Source organism: Salmo salar, chromosome ssa19 (assembly GCF_905237065.1).
Source record: "Salmo salar chromosome ssa19, Ssal_v3.1, whole genome shotgun sequence".
Taxonomy (NCBI): Eukaryota; Metazoa; Chordata; class Actinopteri; order Salmoniformes; family Salmonidae; genus Salmo; species Salmo salar.
The window spans coordinates 82,730,711-82,750,400 of NC_059460.1; positions in this window are offsets into that span (position 1 = coordinate 82,730,711).

Sequence of the window (19,690 nt, forward strand, 5' to 3'; positions counted from 1 at the left end):
TACTGGATCCCTGGCAGTGTATTAAGTGTAGTATATATTTTAGTACAGGATCCCTGGAAGTGTATTAAGTGTAGTATATATTTTAGTACAGGTTCCCTGGAAGTGTATTAAGTGTAGTATATATTTTAGTACAGGATCCCTGGAAGTGTATTAAGTGTAGTATAGTGTAGTATATATTTTAGTACAGGATCCCTGGCAGTGTATTAAGTGTAATATATATTCTAGTACAAGATCCCTGGCAGTGTATTAAGTGTAGTATATATTTTAGTACAGGATCCCTGGCAGTGTATTAAGTGTAGTATATATTCTAGTACAGGATCCCTGGCAGTGTATTAAGTGTAGTATATATTTTAGTACAGGATCCCTGGCAGTGTATTAAGTGTAGTATATATTTTAGTACAGGATCCCTGGAAGTGTATTAAGTGTAGTATATATTTTAGTACAGGATCCCTGGCAGTGTATTAAGTGTAGTATATATTTTAGTACTGGATCCCTGGCAGTGTATTAAGTGTAGTATATATTTTAGTACAGGATCCCTGGCAGTGTATTAAGTGTAGTATATATTTTAGTACAGGATCCCTGGAAGTGTATTAAGTGTAGTATATATTTTAGTACAGGATCCCTGGAAGTGTATTAAGTGTAGTATATATTTTAGTACAGGATCCCTGGCAGTGTATTAAGTGTAGTATATACAATAACACTTCTGGTCACATTTTATTGGTTAATGGTTATATTTTCTTCGTGACAATAACACTTCCGGTCGGGTTGTATTGGTTAATGGTGGTTATATTTTCTACGTGACAAATTCACAACATATTCTCAATATAGTGCACTACTTTTGACAACAGCACATAGAGTTCTAGTCAAAAGTAGAGCACAATGTTAGGGAATAGGGATGTCATTTCAGGTTGATCTGAAGATTGAAGACACATCCTCAATAACAGGATGCAACCCAAATGACACCCTATTCCCTATATGGTGCACTATATCCTGTGGGCCCAGGTCAAAAGTAGTGCACTGTATAGGGAATAGGGTGCCATTTGGTGTGTAGACACAGCCTATTGACCTTCTGAAATGTCATCATAGATATAATTTATTATAAAATCAACAATTGGTACAAAAAAAGCCTCGCTTTTAAGGTGTGAATAAGTATCGCACCGATTAGTGCGGTTTCAAAACGGGGTTTTAAAAGCCTTTGAAGACTGAAATGATTAATACACAGTAAAGTGAATGAATCTACAGCATAAACAGATTGTCATTGATATTTCATTTATTTTTTTCAACATGAATTGGATACTTTCGAAGGCATATAGCTTTAAAAGAGCACCTATTCTATGAAGTAACTAAACGGTGCTTTAGACAGGATAGGACTGTAAGTGGTTTCAATCTAACATTTAGGCTTTTACAATCAATTCAATAAATATCTTCTGAAAAAGTAGCCATTTTCTTAAGACTGAGATGTGATGTGAGAAAGGAATGAGAAGCCGGCAGACTGACCAAGACTTCTGTGAAGGGGAAAGGTTGTGCATTTGGGGCGGTGGGGTAGCCTAGTTGTTAGGGGAGGAGGGGTAGCCTAGTGGTTAGAGGGGAGAGGCGGGGTAGCCTAGTGGTTAGGGGAGGCGGGGTAGCCTAGTGGTTAGGGGAGGCGGGGTAGCCTAGTGGTTAGAGGGGGAGGCGGGGTAGCCTAGTTGTTAGAGGAGGCAGGTAGCCTAGTGGTTAGAGGGGAGAGGCGGGGTAGCCTAGTGGTTAGGGGCGGCGGGGTAGCCTAGTGGTTAGAGGGGGGAGGCGGGGTAGCCTAGTGGTTAGAGGAGGCAGGTAGCCTAGTGGTTAGAGGGGAGAGGCGGGGTAGCCTAGTGGTTAGGGGAGGCGGGGTAGCCTAGTGGTTAGGGGAGGCGGGGTAGCCTAGTGGATAGAGGGGGAGGCGGGGTAGCCTAGTTGTTAGAGGAGGCAGGTAGCCTAGTGGTTAGGGGTGGCGGGGTAGCCTAGTGGTTAGGGGTGGCGGGGTAGCCTAGTGGTTAGAGGGGGAGGCGGGGTAGCCTAGTTGTTAGAGGAGGCAGGGTAGCCTAGTGGTTAGAGGGGGGAGGCGGGGTAGCCTAGTGGTTAGGGGAGGTGGGGTAGCCTAGTGGTTAGGGGGAGGCGGGGTAGCCTAGTGGTTAGGGGAGGCGGGGTAGCCTAGTGGTTAGAGGGGGGAGGCGGGGTAGCCTAGTTGTTAGAGGAGGCAGGTAGCCTAGTGGTTAGGGGGTGGCGGGGTAGCCTAGTGGTTAGGGGTGGCGGGGTAGCCTAGTGGTTAGAGGGGGAGGCGGGGTAGCCTAGTTGTTAGAGGAGGCAGGTAGCCTAGTGGTTAGAGGGGGAGGCGGGGTAGCCTAGTGGTTAGGGGAGGTGGGGTAGCCTAGTGGTTAGAGGGGGAGGCGGGGTAGCCTAGTGGTTAGAGGGGAGGCAGGTAGCCTAGTGGTTAGAGGGGGAGGCGGGGTAGCCTAGTGGTTAGGGGGAGGTGGGGTAGCCTAGTGGTTAGGGGAGGTGGGGTAGCCTAGTGGTTAGAGGGGGAGGCGGGGTAGCCTAGTTGTTAGAGGAGGCAGGTAGCCTAGTGGTTTGGGGGTGGCAGGGTAGCCTAGTGGTTAGGGGAGGAGGGGTAGTCTAGTGGTTAGGGGAGGTGGGGTAGCCTAGTGGTTAGAGGGGGGGAGGCAGGTAGCCTAGTGGTTAGAGGAAGCGGGGTAGCCTAGTGGTTAGGGGAGGCGGGGTAGCCTAGTGGTTAGGGGAGGCGGGGTAGCCTAGTGGTTAGGGGAGGCGGGGTAGCCTAGTGGTTAGGGGTGGCGGGGTAGCCTAGTGGTTAGGGGTGGCGGGGTAGCCTAGTGGTTAGGGGAGGTGGGGTAGCCTAGTGGTTAGGGGAGGCGGGGTAGCCTAGTGGTTAGGGGTGGCGGGGTAGCCTAGTGGTTAGAGGGGGGAGGCAGGTAGCCTAGTGGTTAGGGGTGGCGGGGTAGCCTAGTGGTTAGGGGAGGCGGGGTAGCCTAGTGGTTAGGGGAGGCGGGGTAGCCTAGTGGTTAGGGGAGGTGGGGTAGCCTAGTGGTTAGGGGAGGCGGGGTAGCCTAGTGGTTAGGGGAGGCGGGGTAGCCTAGTGGTTAGGGATGGCGGGGTAGCCTAGTGGTTAGGGGATGCGGGGTAGCCTAGTGGTTAGGGGAGGTGGGGTAGCCTAGTGGTTAGGGGAGGCAGGTAGCCTAGTTGTTAGAGGGGGGAGGCGGGGTAGCCTAGTGGTTAGGGGAGGTGGGGTAGCCTAGTGGTTAGAGGGGGAGGCGGGGTAGCCTAGTGGTTAGAGGGGAGAGGCGGGGTAGCCTAGTGGTTAGGGGAGGAGGGGTAGCCTAGTTGTTAGAGGAGGCAGGTAGCCTAGTGGTTAGGGGTGGTGGGGTAGCCTAGTGGTTAGGGGAGGAGGGGTAGCCTAGTGGTTAGAGGGGAGAGGCGGGGTAGCCTAGTGGTTAGGGGAGGCGGGGTAGCCTAGTGTTTAGGGGAGGGGGGTAGCCTAGTGGTTAGAGGGGGGAGGCGGGGTAGCCTGGTTGTTAGAGGAGGCAGGTAGCCTAGTGGTTAGAGGGGAGAGGCGGGGTAGCCTAGTGGTTAGGGGTGGCGGGGTAGCCTAGTGGTTAGAGGGGGAGGCGGGGTAGCCTAGTGGTTAGAGGAGGCAGGGTAGCCTAGTGGTTAGAGGGGAGAGGCGGGGTAGCCTAGTGGTTAGGGGAGGCGGGGTAGCCTATTGGTTAGGGGAGGCGGGGTAGCCTAGTGGTTAGGGGAGGCGGGGTAGCCTAGTGGTTAGAGGGGGAGGCGGGGTAGCCTAGTGGTTAGGGGAGGCGGGGTAGCCTAGTGGTTAGAGGGGGAGGCGGGGTAGCCTAGTGGTTAGGGGAGGCGGGGTAGCCTAGTGGTTGGAGGGGGAGGCGGGGTAGCCTAGTTGTTAGAGGAGTCAGGGTAGCCTAGTGGTTAGGGGAGGCGGGGTAGCCTAGTGGTTAGGGGGGGCGGGGTAGCCTAGTGGTTAGGGGAGGCGGGGTAGCCTAGTGGTTAGGGGAGGTGGGGTAGCCTAGTGGTTAGGGGAGGCGGGGTAGCCTAGTGGTTAGGGGTGGCGGGGTAGCCTAGTGGTTAGAGGGGGGAGGCAGGTAGCCTAGTTGTTAGGGGTGGCGGGGTAGCCTAGTGGTTAGGGGAGGCGGGGTAGCCTAGTGGTTAGGGGAGGCGGGGTAGCCTAGTGGTTAGGGGAGGTGGGGTAGCCTAGTGGTTAGGGGAGGCGGGGTAGCCTAGTGGTTAGGGGAGGCGGGGTAGCCTAGTGGTTAGGGATGGCGGGGTAGCCTAGTGGTTAGGGGATGCGGGGTAGCCTAGTGGTTAGGGGAGGTGGGGTAGCCTAGTGGTTAGGGGAGGCAGGTAGCCTAGTTGTTAGAGGGGGAGGCGGGGTAGCCTAGTGGTTAGGGGAGGTGGGGTAGCCTAGTGGTTAGAGGGGGAGGCGGGGTAGCCTAGTGGTTAGAGGGGAGAGGCGGGGTAGCCTAGTGGTTAGGGGAGGAGGGGTAGCCTAGTTGTTAGAGGAGGCAGGTAGCCTAGTGGTTAGGGGTGGTGGGGTAGCCTAGTGGTTAGGGGAGGAGGGGTAGCCTAGTGGTTAGAGGGGAGAGGCGGGGTAGCCTAGTGGTTAGGGGAGGCGGGGTAGCCTAGTGTTTAGGGGAGGGGGGTAGCCTAGTGGTTAGAGGGGGAGGCGGGGTAGCCTGGTTGTTAGAGGAGGCAGGTAGCCTAGTGGTTAGAGGGGAGAGGCGGGGTAGCCTAGTGGTTAGGGGTGGCGGGGTAGCCTAGTGGTTAGAGGGGGGAGGCGGGGTAGCCTAGTGGTTAGAGGAGGCAGGGTAGCCTAGTGGTTAGAGGGGAGAGGCGGGGTAGCCTAGTGGTTAGGGGAGGCGGGGTAGCCTATTGGTTAGGGGAGGCGGGGTAGCCTAGTGGTTAGGGGAGGCGGGGTAGCCTAGTGGTTAGAGGGGGAGGCGGGGTAGCCTAGTGGTTAGGGGAGGCGGGGTAGCCTAGTGGTTAGAGGGGGGAGGCGGGGTAGCCTAGTGGTTAGGGGAGGTGGGGTAGCCTAGTGGTTAGAGGGGGAGGCGGGGTAGCCTAGTGGTTAGGGGAGGCGGGGTAGCCTAGTGGTTAGAGGGGGAGGCGGGGTAGCCTAGTTGTTAGAGGAGTCAGGTAGCCTAATGGTTAGGGGAGGTGGGGTAGCCTAGTGGTTAGGGGTGGCGGGGTAGCCTAGTGGTTAGGGGTGGCGGGGTAGCCTAGTGGTTAGAGGGGGGAGGCGGGGTAGCCTAGTTGTTAGAGGAGGCAGGTAGCCTAGTGGTTAGAGGGTGGAGGCGGGGTAGCCTAGTGGTTAGGGGAGGTGGGGTAGCCTAAATCAAATCAAATCAAATGTATTTTTATATAGCCCTTCGTACATCAGCTGATATTCTCAAAGTGCTGTACAGAAACCCAGCCTAAAACCCCAAACAGCAAGCAAAGCATGTGAAAGAAGCACGGTGGCTAGGAAAAACTCCCTAGGAAAAACTCCCTAGAAAGGCCAAAAACCTAGGAAGAAACCTAGAGAGGAACCAGGCTATGAGGGGTGGCCAGTCCTCTTCTGGCTGTGCAGGGTGGATATTATAACAGAACATGGTCAAAATGTTAAAATGTTAAAATGTTCATAAATGACCAGCATGGTCAAATAATAATAATCATAGTAGTTGTCGAGGGTGCAACAAGCACGTCCGGTGAACAGGTCAGGGTTCCATAGCCGCAGGCAGAACAGTTGAAACTGGAGCAGCAGCACGGCCAGGTGGACTGGGGACAGCAAGGAGTCATCATACCAGGTAGTCCTGAGGCATGGTCCTAGGGCTCAGGTCCTCCGAGAGAAAGACAGAAAGAGAGAATTAGAGAGAGCATATTTAAATTCACACAGGACACCGGATAAGACAAGAGAAATACTCCAGATGTAACAGACTGACCCTAGCCCCCGACACATAAACTACTGCAGCATAAATACTGGAGGCTGAGACAGGAGGGATCAGAAGACACTGTGGCCCCATCCGATGATACCCCGGACAGGGCCAAACAGGCAGGATATAACCCCACCCACTTTGCCAAAGCACAGCCCCCACACCACTAGAGGGATGTCTCCAACCACCAACTTACCGTCCTAAGACAAGGCCGAGTATAGCCCACAACGATCTCCGCCATGGCACAACCCAAGGGGGGCGCCAACCCAGACAGGAAGACCACGTCAGTGACTCAACCCACTCAAGTGACGCACCCCTCCCATGGACGGCATGGAAGAACACCAGTAGGCCAGTGACTCAGCCCCTGTAAAAGGGTTAGAGGCAGAGAATCCCAGTGGAAAGAGGGGAACCGGCAAGGCAGAGACAGCAAGGGCGGTTCATTGCTCCAGCCTTTCCGTTCACCTTCACACTCCTGGGCCTGACTATACTTAATCATAGGACCTACTGAAGAGATAAGTCTTCAGTAAAGACTTAAAGGTTGAGACTGAGTCTGCGTCTCTCACATTGGTAGGCAGACCATTCCATAAAAATGGAGCTCTATAGGAGAAAGCCCTACCTCCAGCCGTTTGCTTAGAAATTCTAGGGACAATTAGGAGGCCTGCGTCTTGTGACCGTAGCGTACGTGTAGGTATGTACGGCAGGACCAAATCGGAAAGATAGGTAGGAGCAAGCCCATGTAATGCTTTGTAGGTTAGCAGTAAAACCTTGAAATCAGCCCTTGCCTTAACAGGAAGCCAGTGTAGGGAGGCTAGCACTGGAGTAATATGATCACATTTTTTGGTTCTAGTCAGGATTCTAGCAGCCGTATTTAGCACTAACTGAAGTTTATTTAGTGCTTTATCCGGGTAGCCGGAAAGTAGAGCATTGCAGTAGTCCAGCCTAGAAGTAACAAAAGCATGGATTAATTTTTCTGCGTCATTTTTGGACAGAAAATTTCTGATTTTTGCAATGTTACGTAGATGGAAAAAAGCTGTCCTTGAGACAGTCTTGATATGTTCTTCAAAAGAGAGATCAGGGTCCAGAGTAACGCCGAGGTCCTTCACAGTTTTATTTGAGACGACTGTACAACCATCCAGATTAATTGTCAGATTCAACAGAAGATCTCTTTGTTTCTTGGGACCTAGAACAAGCATCTCTGTTTTGTCCGAGTTTAAAAGTAGAAAGTTTGCAGCCATCCACTTCTTTATGTCTGAAACACAGGCTTCTAGCGAGGGCAATTTTGGGGCTTCACCATGTTTCATTGAAATGTACAGCTGTGTGTCGTCTGCATAGCAGTGAAATTTAACATTATGTTTTCGAATGACATCCCCAAGAGGTAAAATATATAGTGAAAACAATAGTGGTCCTAAAACGGAACCTTGAGGAACACCAAAATTTACAATTGATTTGTCAGAGGACAAACCATTCACAGAGACAAACTGATATCTTTCCGACAGATAAGATCTAAACCAGGCCAGAACTTGTCCATGTAGACCAATTTGGGTTTCCAATCTCTCCAAAAGAATGTGGTGATCGATGGTATCAAAAGCGGCACTAAGATCTAGGAGCACGAGGACAGATGCAGAGCCTCGGTCTGACGTCATTAAAAGGTCATTTACCACCTTCACAAGTGCAGTCTCAGTGCTATGATGGGGTCTAAAACCAGACTGAAGCGTTTCGTATACATTGTTTGTCTTCAGGAAGGCAGTGAGTTGCTGTGCAACAGCTTTTTCTAAAATTTTTGAGAGGAATGGAAGATTCGATATAGGCCGATAGTTTTTATAATTTCTGGATCAAGATTCGGCTTTTTCAAGAGAGGCTTTATTACTGCCACTTTTAGTGAGCTTGGTACACATCCGGTGGATAGAGAGCCGTTTATTATGTTCAACATAGGAGGGCCAAGCACAGGAAGCAGCTCTTTCAGTAGTTTAGTTGGAATAGGGTCCAGTATGCAGCTTGAGGGTTTGGAGGCCATGATTATTTTCATCATTGCGTCAAGAGATATAGTACTAAAACACTTTAGTATCTCCCTTGATCCTAGGTCCTGGCAGAGTTGTGCAGACTCAGGACAATGGAGCTTTGGAGGAATACCCAGATTTAAAGAGGAGTCTGTAATTTGCTTTCTAATGATCATGATCTTTTCCTCAAAGAAGTTCATAAATGTATTACTGCTGAAGTAAAAGCCATCCTCCATTTGCGAAGGCTGCTTTTTAGTTAGCTTTGCGACAGTATCAAAAAGAAATTTCGGATTGTTCTTATTTTCCTCAAATAAGTTGGAAAAATAGGATGATCGAGCAGCAGTAAGGGCTCTTCGATACTGCACGGTACTGTCTTTCCAAGCTAGTCGGAAGACTTCCAGTTTGGTGTGGCGCCATTTCCGTTCCAATTTTCTGGAAGCTTGCTTCAGAGCTCGTGTATTTTCTGTATACCAGGGAGCTAGTTTCTTATGACAGATGTTTTTAGTTTTTAGGGGTGCAACTGCATCTAGCCTAGTGGTTAGAGGGGGGAGGCGGGGTGCCTAGTTGTTAGAGGAGGCAGGTAGCCTAGTTGTTAGGGGTGGCAGGGTAGCCTGGTGGTTAGGGGAGGAGGGGTAGTCTAGTGGTTAGGGGAGGTGGGGTAGCCTAGTGGTTAGAGGGGGGAGGCGGGGTAGCCTAGTGGTTAGGGGAGGCAGGTAGCCTAGTGGTTAGAGGGGGGAGGCGGGGTAGCCTAGTGGTTAGGGGAGGTGGGGTAGCCTAGTGGTTAGAGGGGGAGGCGGGGTAGCCTAGTTGTTAGAGGAGGCAGGTAGCCTAGTGGTTAGGGGTGGCAGGGTAGCCTAGTGGTTAGGGGAGGAGGGGTAGTCTAGTGGTTAGGGGAGGTGGGGTAGCCTAGTGGTTAGAGGGGGAGGCAGGTAGCCTAGTGGTTAGAGGAAGCGGGGTAGCCTAGTGGTTAGGGGAGGAGGGTAGCCTAGTGGTTAGGGGAGGCGGGGTAGCCTAGTGGTTAGGGGTGGCGGGGTAGACTAGTGGTTAGGGGATGCGGGGTAGCCTAGTGGTTAGGGGAGGTGGGGTAGCCTAGTGGTTAGGGGAGGCGGGGTAGCCTAGTGGTTAGAGGAGGTGGGGTAGCCTAGTGGTTAGAGGAGGTGGGGTAGCCTAGTGGTTAGGGGAGGTGGGGTAGCCTAGTGGTTAGGGGAGGTGGGGTAGCCTAGTGGTTAGGGGAGGCGGGGTAGCCTAGTGGTTAGGGGAGGCGGGGTAGCCTAGTGGTTAGGGGAGGCGGGGTAGCCTAGTGGTTAGGGGAGGTGGGTAGCCTAGTGGTTAGGGGTGGCGGGGTAGCCTAGTGGTTAGGGGAGGAGGGGTAGCCTAGTGGTTAGAGGAGGAGGGGTAGCCTAGTGGTTAGAGGAGGTGGGTAGCCTAGTGGTTAGGGGAGGAGGGGTAGTCTAGTGGTTAGGGGAGGTGGGGTAGCCTAGTGGTTAGAGGGGGAGGCGGGGTAGCCTAGTGGTTAGGGGAGGCGGGGTAGCCTAGTGGTTAGAGGGGGAGGCGGGGTAGCCTAGTTGTTAGAGGAGGCAGGTAGCCTAGTGGTTAGAGGGGCGAGGCGGGGTAGCCTAGTGGTTAGGGGAGGTGGGGTAGCCTAGTGGTTAGAGAGGGGGAGCCGGGGTAGCTTAGTTGTTAGAGGAGGCAGGTAGCCTAGTGGTTAGGGGTGGCAGGGTAGCCTAGTGGTTAGGGGAGGAGGGGTAGTCTAGTGGTTAGGGGAGGTGGGGTAGCCTAGTGGTTAGAGGGGGGAGGCAGTTAGACTAGTGGTTAGAGGAAGCGGGGTAGCCTAGTGGTTAGGGGAGGTGGGTAGCCTAGTGGTTAGGGGAGGCGGGGTAGCCTAGTGGTTAGGGGTGGCGGGGTAGCCTAGTGGTTAGGGGTTGCGGGGTAGCCTAGTGGTTAGGGGAGGTGGGGTAGTCTAGTGGTTAGGGGAGGCGGGGTAGCCTAGTGGTTAGAGGAGGTGGGGTAGCCTAGTGGTTAGAGGAGGTGGGGTAGCCTAGTGGTTAGGGGAGGCAGGGTAGCCTAGTGGTTAGAGGAGACGGGGTAGCCTAGTGGTTAGAGGAGGCGGGGTAGCCTAGTGGTTAGAGGAGGCGGGGTAGCCTAGTGGTTAGGGGAGGCAGGGTAGCCTAGTGGTTAGGGGTAAGGGGGAGCCTAGTGGTTAGAGGGGGGAGGCAGGTAGCCTAGTTTTTAGGGGGTGGCGGGGTAGCCTAGTGGTTAGTGGAGGCGGGGTAGCCTAGTGGTTAGGGGAGGCGGGGTAGCCTAGTGGTTAGGGGAGGCGGGGTAGCCTAGTGGTTAGGGGAGGTGGGGTAGCCTAGTGCTTAGGGGTGGCGGGGTAGCCTAGTGGTTAGGGGAGGTGGTGTAGCCTAGTGGTTAGGGGAGGTGGGGTAGCCTAGTGGTTAGGGGAGGCGGGGTAGCCTAGTGGTTAGGGGAGGCGGGGTAGCCTAGTGGTTAGGGGAGGTGGGGTAGCCTAGTGGTTAGGGGAGGTGGGTAGCCTAGTGGTTAGGGGTGGCGGGGTAGCCTAGTGGTTAGTGGTGGCGGGGTAGCCTAGTGGTTAGAGGAGGTGGGTAGCCTAGTGGTTAGGGGTGGCGGGGTAGCCTAGTGGTTAGGGGTGGCGGGGTAGCCTAGTGGTTAGAGGGGGGAGGCAGGTAGCCTAGTGGTTAGAGGGGGGAGGCAGGTAGCCTAGTGGTTAGAGGGGGAGGCAGGTAGCCTAGTGGTTAGAGGGGGAGGCAGGGTAGCCTAGTGGTTAGGGGCGGCGGGGTAAAAGCGTTGGACTAGTAACCGATAGGTTGCTCGATGGAATCCCCGAGCTGACAAGGTAAAAATCTGTCGTTCTGCTCCTGAACAAGGCAGTTAACCCACTGTTGCCCCCGTAGGCCGTCATTGAAAATAAGAATTTGTTCTTAACTGACTTGCCTAGTAAAATAATTATTTTTAAATAAATGTGTATGCAGAAATAAAAAGCACTGGGGAGCAGCATTATAACATGTGCCAGCCATCCAGTCCTTTAGTATGTCTTAGCTCCAGTATTCTCCAGTTTTAGGATTAGCATATCAGTCTCCTTTTTCTTCATGCGTTGATGTGAGGTCTTCCTAGCTACAGATCAGGAAGTATTACAGTCTGGGACGGTATTGTTATCATTGCCAAATGCCTTGGGGAAGCTCTCTCTCTCTCTGTACTCCTGAACCCTGTACATGACACCTGTGATCATTATTACAACTTAAACCCTGTGAATCACACAGAAATGATAACTCCAGTCATACGGTAATGCTGATGACTCCGATATCCCCTTTAGATGAAGACACACGGATACACGCTACACACACACACACACACAGGAGATGAACTCCCGGGGACCTCTCTCTGATGATGAAGGGATGATTCAACCATCCCAGCAGCTCTCTCTTCACTTCACCGCTGCACACACACACTGCACACACACACACACACACCGCACACATATTGCACAGACACACACACTGCACACACGTTGCACACACACACACACTGCACACACATTGCACACACACACACACACACACACACTGCATACACACACACCACACACACTGCACACACATACACACACACACACACACACACACTTCACAGACACACACACTACATACAAACTACCTACACACACACTTCACACTACACACAACACTACACACAACACACTTCACACACATTTCAGACACTTCACACACACACACACACACTGCACACACACACTGCACACACACACTACACACACACTTCACACATACTTCACACATACTTCACACACACTACACACACACACACACACACTTCAACATACTTCACACACACTACACACACACACACACTTCACACACACTTCACACACACTACACACACACACACTGAACGATAAAACACCACCACCACAAAGACATTCAGCTCATCCTGGCTTCTCGCTCCAAAACAAACATTACGTTTTGTTTAAAGGATCCGCTTGAGAGTGGGTAGTGGGAAAACACAGTGACAGTGGGAAAATGGGAAGACTGGTGTCAAGTTAAAGACTTCCTCTAAGATGTGATGACTCAAAGGTGTATTCAACACCAGGTTGTTAGAGCTCTCAAAACAGGAAAGCATTACACCTACAGTACACTCCATCACTGAATGGAGAATTCATCTAACGACGGCAAACTGTTTTCCAGACTTACATTTTTACATTCTGTCAATGACTTAATCCAAAGCTGCATGGCTATATCACCGTGAAGTTATATCACAAACCAACACTTCATGGCTATATCACCGTGAAGTTATATCACAAACCAAAGCTGCATGGTTATATCACCGTGAAGTTATATCACAAACCAAAGCTGCATGGCTATATCACCGTGAAGTTATATCACAAACCAAAGCTGCATGGCTATATCACCGTGAAGTTATATCACAAACCAAAGCTGCATGGCTATATCACCGTGAAGTTATATCACAAACCAAAGCTGCATAGCTATATCACCGTGAAGTTATATTGTAAACCAAAGCTGCATGGCTATATCACCGTGAAGTTATAGTCTAAACCAAAGCTGCATGGCTATATCACCGTGAAGTTATATCACAAACCAACGCTGCATGGCTATATCACCGTGAAGATATATTCTAAACCAAAGCTACATGGCTATATCACCGTGAATTTATATTCTAAACCAAAGCTGCGTGGCTATATCACCGTGAAGTTATATCCCAAACCAAAGCTGCATGGCTATATCACCGTGAAGTTATATCACAAACCAAAGCTGCATGGCTATATCACCGTGAAGTTATATCACAAACCAAAGCTGCATGGCTATATCACCGTGAAGTTATATCACAAACCAAAGCTGCATGGTTATATCACCGTGAAGTTATATCATAAACCAAAGCTGCATGGCTATATCACCGTGAAGATAAATTCTAAACCAAAGCTGCATGGCTATATCACCGTGAAGTTATATTCTAAACCAAAGCTACATGGCTATATCACCGTGAAGTTATATTCTAACCCAAAGCTGCATGGCTATATCACCGTGAAGTTATATCACAAACCAAAGCTGCATGGTTATATCACCGTGAAGTTATATCATAAACCAAAGCTGCATGGCTATATCACCGTGAAGTTATATCACAAACCAAAGCTGCATGGTTATATCACCGTGAAGTTATATCACAAACCAAAGCTGCATGGCTATATCACCGTGAAGTTATATCACAAACCGAAGCTGCATGGCTATATCACCGTGAAGTTATATTCTAAACCAAAGCTGCATGGCTATATCACCGTGAAGTTATATTCTAAACCAAAGCTACATGGCTATATCACCGTGAAGTTATATTCTAAACCAAAGCTGCATGGCTATATCACCGTGAAGTTATATCACAAACCAAAGCTGCATGGTTATATCACCGTGAAGTTATATCATAAACCAAAGCTGCATGGTTATATCACCGTGAAGTTATATTCTAAACCAAAGCTACATGGCTATATCACCGTGAAGTTATATCACAAACCAAAGCTGCATGGTTATATCACCGTGAAGTTATATCACAAACCAAAGCTGCATGGCTATATCACCGTGAAGTTATATCACAAACCAACGCTGCATGGCTATATCACCGTGAAGATATATTCTAAACCAAACCTGCATGGCTATATCACCGTGAATTTATATTCTAAACCAAAGCTGCGTGGCTATATCACTGTGAAGTTATATTCCAAACAAAAGCTGCATGGCTATATCACCGTGAAGTTATATCACAAACCAAAGCTGCATGGTTATATCACCGTGAAATTATATCATAAACCAAAGCTGCATGGCTATATCACCGTGAAGTTATATCACAAACCAAAGCTGCATGGTTATATCACCGTGAAGTTATATCATAAACCAAAGCTGCATGGCTATATCACCGTGAAGATAAATTCTAAACCAAAGCTGCATGGCTATATCACCGTGAAGTTATATTCTAAACCAAAGCTACATGGCTATATCACCGTGAAGTTATATTCTAACCCAAAGCTGCATGGCTATATCACTGTGAAGTTATATCACAAACCAAAGCTGCATGGTTATATCAACGTGAAGTTATATCATAAACCAAAGCTGCATGGCTATATCACCGTGAAGTTATATCACAAACCAAAGCTGCATGGTTATATCACTGTGAAGTTATATTCTAAACCAAAGCTGCATGGCTATATCACCGTGAAGTTATATTCTAAACCGAAGCTGCATGGCTCTATCACCGTGAAGTTATATCACAAACTAAAGCTGCATGGCTATATCACCGTGAAGTTATATCACAAATCAAAGCTGCGTGGCTATATCACCATGAAGTTATATTCTAAACCAAAGCTGCGTGGCTATATCACCGTGAAATTATATTCTAAACCAAAGCTGCATGGCTATATCACCGTTAAGTTATATTCTAAACCAAAGCTGCATGGCTATATCACCGTGAAGTTATATCACAAACCAACACTGCATGGCTATATCACCGTGAAGTTATATTCTAAACCAAAGCTGCATGGCTATATCACCGTGAAGTTATATCACAAACCAAAGCTGCATGGCAATATCACCGTGAAGTTATATTGTAAACCAAAGCTGCATGGCTATATCACCGTGAAGTTATAGTCTAAACCAAAGCTGCATGGCTATATCACCGTGAAGTTATATCACAAACCAACACTGCATGGCTATATCAACGTGAAGATATATTCTAAACCAAACCTGCATGGCTATATCACCGTGAATTTATATTCTAAACCAAAGCTGCGTGGCTATATCACTGTGAAGTTATATTCCAAACAAAAGCTGCATGGCTATATCACCGTGAAGTTATATCACAAACCAAAGCTGCATGGTTATATCACCGTGAAGTTATATCACAAACCAAAGCTGCATGGCTATATCACCGTGAAGTTATATCACAAACCAAAGCTGCATGGCTATATCACCGTGAAGTTATATCACAAACCAAAGCTGCATGGCTATATCACCGTGAAGTTATATCACAAACCAAAGCTGCATGGCTATATCACCGTGAAGTTATATTCTAAACCAAAGCTGCATGGCTATATCACCGTGAAGTTATATTCTAAACCAAAGCTGCATGGCTATATCACCGTGAAGTTAAATCACAAACCAAAGCTGCATGGCTATATCACCGTGAAGTTATATCACAAACCAAAGCTGCATGGCTATATCACCGTGAAGTTATATCACAAACCAAAGCTGCATGGCTATATCACCGTGAAGTTATATCACAAACCAAAGCTGCATGGCTATATCACCGTGAAGTTATATCACAAACCAAAGCTGCATGGCTATATCACTGTGAAGTTATATCACAAACCAAAGCTGCATGGCTATATCACCGTGAAGTTATATTCTAAACCAAAGCTGCATGGCCATATCACCGTGAAGTTATATCACAAACCAAAGCTGCATGGCTATATCACCGTGAAAATATATTCTAAACCAACGCTGCATGGCTATATCACCGTGAAGTTATATTCTAAACCAAAGCTGCATGGCTATATCACCGTGAAGTTATATTCTAACCCAAAGCTGCATGGCTATATCACCGTGAAGTTATATCATAAACCAAAGCTGCATGGTTATATCACCGTGAAGTTATATCATAAACCAAAGCTGCATGGCTATATCACCGTGAAGTTATATCACAAACCCAAGCTGCATGGTTATATCACCGTGAAGTTATATTCTAAACCAAAGCTGCATGGCTATATCACCGTGAAGTTATATCACAAACCAAAGCTGCATAGCAATATCACCGTGAAGTTATATTGTAAACCAAAGCTGCATGGCTATATCACCGTGAAGTTATAGTCTAAACCAAAGCTGCATGGCTATATCACCGTGAAGTTATATCACAAACCAACGCTGCATGGCTATATCACCGTGAAGATATATTCTAAACCAAACCTGCATGGCAATATCACCGTGAATTTATATTCTAAACCAAAGCTGCGTGGCTATATCACTGTGAAGTTATATTCCAAACAAAAGCTGCATGGCTATATCACCGTGAAGTTATATCACAAACCAAAGCTGCATGGTTATATCACCGTGAAATTATATCATAAACCAAAGCTGCATGGCTATATCACCGTGAAGTTATATCACAAACCAAAGCTGCATGGTTATATCACCGTGAAGTTATATCATAAACCAAAGCTGCATGGCTATATCACCGTGAAGATATATTCTAAACCAAAGCTGCATGGCTATATCACCGTGAAGTTATATTCTAACCCAAAGCTGCATTGCTATATCACTGTGAAGTTATATCACAAACCAAAGCTGCATGGTTATATCACCGTGAAGTTATATCATAAACCAAAGCTGCATGGCTATATCACCGTGAAGTTATATCACAAACCAAAGCTGCATGGTTATATCACCGTGAAGTTATATTCTAAACCAAAGCTGCATGGTTATATCACCGTGAAGTTATATTCTAAACCAAAGCTGCATGGCTATATCACCATGAAGTTATATCACAAACTAAAGCTGCATGGCTATATCACCGTGAAGTTATATCACAAATCAAAGCTGCGTGGCTATATCACCATGAAGTTATATTCTAAACCAAAGCTGCGTGGCTATATCACCGTGAAGTTATATTCTAAACCAAAGCTGCATGGCTATATCACCATGAAGTTATATCACAAACCAAAGCTCCATGGCTATATCACCCTGAAGTTATATTCTAAACCAAAGCTGCATGGCTATATCACCGTGAAATTATATTCTAAACCAAAGCTGCATGGCTATATCACCGTTAAGTTATATTCTAAACCAAAGCTGCATGGCTATATCACCGTGAAGTTATATCACAAACCAACACTGCATGGCTATATCACCGTGAAGTTATATTCTAAACCAAAGCTGCATGGCTATATCACCGTGAAGTTATATCACAAACCAAAGCTGCATGGCTATATCACCGTGAAGTTATAGTCTAAACCAAAGCTGCATGGCTATATCACCGTGAAGTTATATCACAAACCAACACTGCATGGCTATATCACCGTGAAGATATATTCTAAACCAAACCTGCATGGCTATATCACCGTGAATTTATATTCTAAACCAAAGCTGCGTGGCTATATCACCGTGAAGTTATATTCTAAACCAAATCTGCATGGCTATATCACCGTGAAGTTATATCACAAACCTAAGCTGCATGGTTATATCACCGTGAAGTTATATTCTAAACCAAAGCTGCATGGCTATATCACCGTGAAGTTATATTCTAAACCAAAGCTGCATGGCTATATCACCGTGAAGTTATATCACAAACCAAAGCTGCATGGCTATATCACCGTGAAGTTATATCACAAACCAAAGCTGCATGGCTATATCACCGTGAAGTTGTATCACAAACCAAAGCTGCATGGCTATATCACCGTGAAGTTATATTCTAAACCAAAGCTGCATGGCTATATCACCATGAAGTTATATTCTAAACCAAAGCTGCATGGCTATATCTCACCGTGAAGTTATATTCTAAACCAAAGCTGCATGGCTATATCACCGTGAAGTTATATTCTAAATCAAAGCTGCATGGCTATATCACCGTGAAGTTATATCACAAACCAAAGCTGCATGGCTATATCACCGTGAAATTATATTCTAAACCAAAGCTGCATGGCTATATCACCGTGAAGTTATATTACAAACCAAAGCTGCATGGCTATATCACCGTGAAGTTATATTCTAAACCAACGCTGCATGGCTATATCACCGTGAAGTTATATTCTAAACCAAAGCTGCATGGCTATATCACAGTGAAGTTATATTCTAAACCAAAGCTGCATGGCTATATCACCGTGAAGTTATATTCTAAACCAAAGCTGCATGGCTATATCACCGTGAAGTTATATCACAAACCAAAGCTGCATGGCTATATCACCGTGAAGTTATATCACAAACCAAAGCTGCATGGCTATATCACCGTGACGTTATATCACAAACCAAAGCTGCATGGCTATATCACCGTGAAGTTATATCACAAACCAAAGCTGCATGGCTATATCACCGTGAAGATATATTCCAAACCAACGCTGCATGGCTATATCACCGTGAAGTTATATTCTAAACCAAAGCTGCATGGCTATATCACCGTGAAGTTATATTCTAAACCAAAGCTACATGGCTATATCACCGTGAAGTTATATTCTAACCCAAAGCTGCATGGCTATATCACCGTGAAGTTATATCACAAACCAAAGCTGCATGGTTATATCACCGTGAAGTTATATCATAAACCAAAGCTGCATGGCTATATCACCGTGAAGTTATATCACAAACCAAAGCTGCATGGCTATATCACTGTGAAGTTATATTCTAAACCAAAGCTGCATGGCTATATCACCGTGAAGTTATATTCTAAACCAAAGCTGCATGGCTATATCACCATGAAGTTATATTCTAAACCAAAGCTGCATGGCTATATCTCACCGTGAAGTTATATTCTAATCCAAAGCTGCATGGCTATATCACCGTGAAGTTATATTCTAAACCAAAGCTGCATGGCTATATCACCATGAAGTTATATCACAAACCAAAGCTGCATGGCTATATCACTCTGAAGTTATATTCTAAACCAAAGCTGCGTGGCTATATCACCGTGAAATTATATTCTAAACCAAAGCTGCATGGCTATATCACCGTGAAGTTATATTCTAAACCAAAGCTGCATGGCTATATCACCGTGAAGTTATATCACAAACCAACACTGCATGGCTATATCACCGTGAAGTTATATCACAAACCAAAGCTGCATGGCTATATCACCGTGAAGTTATATTCTAAACCAAAGCTGCATGGCTATATCACCATGAAGTTATATCACAAACCAAAGCTGCATGGCTATATCACCGTGAAGTTATATCACAAATCAAAGCTGCGTGGCTATATCACCATGAAGTTATATTCTAAACCAAAGCTGCGTGGCTATATCACCGTGAAATTATATTCTAAACCAAAGCTGCATGGCTATATCACCGTTAAGTTATATTCTAAACCAAAGCTGCGTGGCTATATCACCGTGAAGTTATATCACAAACCAACACTGCATGGCTATATCACCGTGAAGTTATATTCTAAACCAAAGCTGCATGGCTATATCACCGTGAAGTTATATCACAAACCAAAGCTGCATGGCAATATCACCGTGAAGTTATATTGTAAACCAAAGCTGCATGGCTATATCACCGTGAAGTTATAGTCTAAACCAAAGCTGCATGGCTATATCACCGTGAAGTTATATCACAAACCAACACTGCATGGCTATATCACCGTGAAGATATATTCTAAACCAAACCTACATGGCTATATCACCGTGAATTTATATTCTAAACCAAAGCTGCGTGGCTATATCACTGTGAAGTTATATTCCAAACAAAAGCTGCATGGCTATATCACCGTGAAGTTATATCACAAACCAAAGCTGCATGGCTATATCACCGTGAAGTTATATCACAAACCAAAGCTGCATGGCTATATCACCGTGAAGTTATATCACAAACCAAAGCTGCATGGCTATATCACCGTGAAGTTATATCACAAACCAAAGCTGCATGGCTATATCACCGTGAAGTTATATCCCAAACCAAAGCTGCATGGCTATATCACCGTGAAGTTATATTCTAAA